The sequence below is a fragment of the Lycium barbarum genome, chromosome 6 (genome assembly GCF_019175385.1).
Source record: "Lycium barbarum isolate Lr01 chromosome 6, ASM1917538v2, whole genome shotgun sequence".
NCBI classification, from domain to species: domain Eukaryota; kingdom Viridiplantae; phylum Streptophyta; class Magnoliopsida; order Solanales; family Solanaceae; genus Lycium; species Lycium barbarum.
Window position 1 is genome coordinate 16,675,050 of NC_083342.1, and position 6,595 is coordinate 16,681,644.

The window sequence follows — 6,595 nt, forward strand, 5'->3', positions numbered from 1 at the left end:
GACGTAACAACAGTTCCCAATATCTACTAACAACACGTGGCATCAAGCCAACACAATGGAACAATCAAGTCACAACACAACGGGGTGGCTAGCCCTAATCACACAACAGGGCCCAACCGAAGGCAATATCCAACCCAACTTCATCCCCGAAGGTTTACATGCTTTCTTTGACAATATAATCTAAATATATGCTTCGCGATACGAAGTCTCACCAAGGGTAAGCCATAACCTACCTGGTTGGTGGAACAACAAACACCAATCAATCACTCTTTTGCCTTGCCCTTCCGCTCAGCCTCAAGATCAAGAAGTCTAGGCATATTCGAAATCTAGATTAGAAAACATGAAGATTGATGCCTATATTGCTATCATTCAAATTAGGTCAAAATCAACCCTAGAATTTGGGAAAACGGGCCCCACAAGGGCAAAACGGGAAACTCGGGGGTAAAATAACAAATTAAACACTCGGTGATCAAACCCCATCAACCAATTGCTAAATTAACTCAAAGATTCACCCAATTTCGAAATTCAAGTAAAACCCCCAATTTTGGATATGAACCTTAACTCTTAGATTCTAGGATTCAACACTAATAATGGAAGATATATGATTAACATCCCTACATTCATCATAATCTAGCATAAACCAAATCAATTTCATCATTAATAAGCCTAGATACAAATCCATCAAAACCCACTTAAACCTTCCATTACTAAGAGGCTAACAAGAAAAGAAGAATCTATGATGATTAGGAACAAGGAATTAGTAAAGAGGTTAGCAAGACTTACCACCAAGATTTTCTCCAATATTATTCTAAAGCAGTCCCCAAGAGCTCAATTTTCATAATGGAAATAAATGATAGACTAATGGCTTATTTAATACACCCTTAATAAAATAGCAGGCCCAATCCTGCCACGGCGTCACCGCCCCAGCGCCACCCCAGACCGCCCTGACAGTCTGGGCAAAAATTACTTGGTTGCCCCAGCGGCCATCCCACCACAACAGCGGTGCCGCTGGGATGACACTGGTGCCGCATTGGCGGACACCAAGCACCAGATTCCCAAATAAATTTTCAAAGTCTCAATCAAAATCCCGAACCACTCCCGAGGCCATCTGCTCACAAACCACATACACAGACCCACATAAAAACATGCTACGAATGCACTCGTGGTCTCAAAATTTCCAACGGAGGTCTCGTTAGCCGAGTCAACCCCCGATACCTCATTACTAACTTCCCAACCCAAGTCCCACAATGCATCCGAGTGCATTAGGAACCGAACCAAGATATACACACAAGTTCTAAACGACCATCCGGACCTCTCGAAATTGATGAATTTTTTAAAAGGTCCGTTTTCCTAAAAGTCAACTTTGAGTCAGCTCTTTTTCGCTTAAAGCCCAATTTTCACAAAAAAGTCGCGCGAATCAAATCTAGATACCTCGGGAAGCATGTCAACGGTCCCTTTGAGTAAAAAATGAGTTAACCAAGCTCGAAAACGGTCAAAAGGGCCAGAAACGTAATAACGACTAAACGGGTCGTTACATCATATACCAATTAAACAATCACTCGTCCTCGAGCGACAAGGAAAAGAGGATGGAAAATGTTCGAATCGGCAATAACTGAAGATATCGGCCACGCATGTCAGACTTCTCCTTACAAGAAAGACTCTCACCGAACAAAACTGAATCCCAACGAATGATACAAAACCCACCAGAACGGTACTTCTCCAACACAAAAACATGGAAAACTGAATGAACATTCGACAGATCTGGTGAAAAACTAACTTCTAGAACAAGGGTTCAAAAACAGGTAGTCTTAAACAGGCCCAAGCACCTCAGCTCACTTGCCAGTCACAACTATCTAAACTTAGCTCAAGCTCCAATTCTCATATCTCCATATTCGGATTTCCCTCGCACCTAATCCTCGAATAAATGAATCGCTTACTTGAATCCTCCGATTTGATAAAATCGCAACAATGAATGCAATCAAAAGGTCCAACAATTACTTCCCTAACCAATGCAATCCTCTAAACCATGGTCTTTCTGGCAGCCAACTTGGCCAGTTCCGAATCTTCTTAAACCTTCAAATCACAATGCGCTCGTCGAGCAAACAACTGATCACTATAAAGACCTCTCACACAACTGTTCCTCCTCAAATATGTACTAAGATCATTACAGTCCATTATTCTATCCAAGTAACTGTTCTCAGAAAATATCATCAAATCCACTAGGAAACCCTAACAAGGCTCGGTAAACCTATCATATCCCGAATATGAGCTAAAACGTATCGAATCTTCAAATAACTTCCTGGAAATACAACCTTAGACCATTACGCTTAACTCGAACAGTGCTGACCCTAAATGAATGCACAACTCTCGAATATTACCAATAGTCATTAGAACTGACTCCGAATTTCGAAACCAATCACAGCCATACCATGCATAACAAATCCTGTCTATCGCCTTCAACTCCACAAGTTGAGTACTGTCCAAGTTATCAACTTAGTATCGAAGAGCTATACCTTACGATTTTAATCTTCGTATTTCTCAAACCTTACTTGATACGCAATTCCGATACAACCCCGAACCTTTTGACGCAAAACCTGAAGCCTCATATAGTAATTATATAACCATCGAACCTCTCATAGTATCACCTCGATATGCTCATAAATTCTCCGAAAGTATCCAGTCTTACACTGCCGCTCTAAAACTCACGCGATCACCCCCAAGTCTTTAATAACCAAAAGCATTTACCCAAACTGTCCAGTCAATACTACTTGCAATATAAAATATCACTACGAGTAGGGTCTTACCTCGAAAATATAACTCTAGTCCTCACATGATAGGGATTCCACAATATTCTTTCTTAAGGCATGCTAACTCATCCACTGTAGAATGTTATGAAACTTATACGACAGTGTACCACCTAGCCACTTCTTATAAACCTCAACATGTCGGTTCACTGAAATTTGCTTCTCACTAATCGCTGATCACGAACCTCACGGAACTCTGTCATATCATATAGTCCATCCCTGTAGATTTCCTTCTTAAGCTCTCGTAACAAACACATCTCAACTAGAAAATGTGAGAAGACGAAACTACAATCCATAATGACCAAAGAAATCTCCAAGATATACCTTTTTCTTATCGATTTACAATCATCTATACCTTTTCTCGACTCGTCTCACTTCACGATAATCGATACCGTAATCAATCCTCAAATCCACTTCATCGAATACCACATAATCATAAATCTTGCAAACTAGCCGAATTAATCCTGGAGATAGGATCGTACCACACACTATGTACATTAGAGTTTCCTTAACGCTTAGAACTCAAATTGAACACTATGTAAATCCAGCGTATCACACAGAAGTCTCACTAATATCCTCATGTATCTCACTAAATCGTCCTTGCCCGAATTGCCTTACTCAATTTTGGAAATGTATATCGAACTTAACTCAGTTAACCCATCATCGATCTACCAATCAAACTCCAAATTATACTCACGAACGCTTCGACCCCCCTGCTGCAGATGTAAAAACCGATCAGCTCGCTCCCGTCGTAACTCTGGGGGCAGAAAGTGGCGGGTGAAAGCAGTCACAAACTCGTCCCAAGTGGCTAGAGAAGCACCCTCACCCCTGGATAGCTCCCAAGTCTCATACCAGTGAGCGGCAACATCCCGAAGTCTATGCGAGGCCAGCTCAACCGACTCAGTCTCTGAAGCCCTGACCAAGACTAATGCACGCCGCATCCCCCGAATAAAGTCATGGGGGTCCTCGTCGGGCTTAGTCCCGAAAAACTCTGGAGGGCCACATAATAAGAACTCCCGAACTCTCAGGCTGTCTCGCCTGTCATCATTATCATCGTCCCTCCGCCCGCGTCTGCGAGCCTGTCCCGCTACTATTGTGGTCAACAACTGTACAGCCTCCCTCAGGGTCCTATCCTCCGCCCCCGGCTGAGGAGTTGGAGTCTCAGGAGCGGGTACTCGGACCCCTGGAGCTGCTGAAGGACCTGCTCCGGGCTGTACAAATGGGGGTGTAGCAGACCCCTCAGAGTGAGGCACAACCTCAGGCACATCATAGACACGAGCCCGGGTAGCTCGCTGTGCCTGGCTAGTATCCCCCATCTTCGCCTTGCCCTTCTGGGCCACCGTTGCCTTCTTCGGAGGCATCACTGCAAACACAATAACGGGTCAGATCAGAATCACCCTAATAGCACAGCTCTATCGCACGATCTAAGATTCCAAAGACAGCAACATCCTAAATGCCCTGTAGACTCCTGTTTATAGATGTGGTGCACAACACATCGATAAACAAGACTCTACGAGACACGGCCTGTAGACATTCCGAGGACAAACCGCTCTGATACCACTTTTGTCACGACCCCACCCCGTGGGCCGCGACTGGCACCCTACTTAGGCACCCCAAACAGACTCACAAACCAGATCATCATATTAAGACTTATTTAGACTTAACATACGTTATTCGAACTGAAAAATAATAGCAGACGTCACACAAGCATTGAACAAACACTTATCTTAAGCGGTCGCCCGTGCAGAACAGTCATATCAAAATCAGAAAGGTGGCGGAATATACATCGCCCAAATGCACACACACACGTACAAACTTATGGGTCGTCTTGGCCATAATAGCATACGGGTCGCTTAAGAACGTAAAACAGAACCACACACGAACACACCGGACCCACGACCCACAAATATGAGTACAGGCCTCTAAATCAGAACAGAACATATGAACATATGACGGGACAGGGCCCCGCCGTACCCACACAGTCACAAATGTACAGAATACACACATAGCAGAAGGTATGTACCAAAGGTTAAGCTCCGGATCAAGGGGAGCTCTCCAAAATAGCAGAATAAGTAGCCTAAACCGGAGGATCACCCAAATGAGCTTCTGTACCTGCGGGCATGAAACGCAGCCCCCGAAGAACAGGGGGTCAGTACGGGAGAAGTACTGAGTATGTAAAGCAGAAGGTACAGAAATCCCAATCATAACTGGAGTCGAAAGGAACAAACACAAACATCAAAGTAGCAAATCAAACCTGTGCGGAAGATAAATGCACAAATGCAATTAAAATCATGTATAGGGCTTAGGAACGTGGCCACCCCCGACGTTGGTGCCATGACACATCATACTCCAGAAGTTTTTCAAATCTCCGTACAGTCTCCAGACAAATCGTACCACACACATATCACATCATCAGAACATATCAAATGCCATATCACATCATAACTCCATAGCACGGTAACCGGCCCTATGGCGAGGCCTCGGAAACCGTAGCACATCATACTTCCGAATACGGTATAGCGCGCACGATCACAAAGCCGGCCAGGGTGCCGACAAACGAAATCATAGAGAATGGCACGAACGGAGTAGTGCAGAAACCATATGCATATTAAAAGTAAATCACCGGACTCGACACATAATTACATATGGACATATACCGACGCCAGAAGGCTCGGAGTAGGAGTCAGGTCGATCAAAATTAATATATAGAAGTTACGAAGTTCCAAACTGCAAAACCTTTGAAAAATAATTCACAGGTAATTTTCCGAAGATCTAGTATCATTCATAGTACAAAACGTTCAATAACTGATATAGGAAATTTCAAACGAACCTTTGAGTCATAGGCAAGCGATAACTTTTCATATCGGACGGAAATGAGTCAAACAAGTCAAATCGAGGCGGCGGACACAAATCACAGACTTTCGGCTCCATAAAGCCATCTACGAAAGTTTCGGAGAGATTCGGACACAGTAGCAAAAGTTATAAAGGTTTGAGCAGTCTTTCAACCAAATATAAGGAATATGTTTCAATTGCACTGAATGAATAGTGCCCAAACTTGAACTCGGATTTCCAAGAGCAGAATTATCCCCGAGGGTCCGATCTTAACCTAGTATGACTAGGACATGCCAAAAGAAGAAAAGGTAGGCTTTACATACCTGGATTGCGCCTTACGCTCGTCAAATCTCAATTCCCGTTTCGTCACAAATGGTCACTTTTACCAGTTACTATTCATGAAAGTTGACATTTTAATCTTTGGGTTATACTTGGCTACCGAAATTTCGGCAGCATTTCCTCTGTATATAAGACATCCCCGAGACTTAGCTCGGCTCAATTCATCAACACAACAACCCAGAAACGACATCAAAACATCAATAGACATTAAGACATGCACTATGGCATCATTAGCCATCTTTCGACATAACGAAGCATTTTTCGTTTCAAACTTGCATTTCCAAACCAAACTCATTATTTTCATATTCATCATCCATCAAAACCATTACAACACACGTCGGAGGCGTATCATATCATTTTCACACAATATACAAAGGATATGCAAACATTCAAACTTTCCGTTAAGCCACTACTTTTCCAATTTTTTCCTAACCTTCAACATACAAGTTCATAAACAAATTCCCATATTCCCAAGTTCATTACCATTAATCATAATTTTCATGAAATCATGCTAAAACAACATACTTTCCGACAACAACTTAACCAACAAATACTTCGTGTTAGCTTAACCATTATCATTCCATCTACTTCACAAAGCCGTAACAACACAATTAACATGC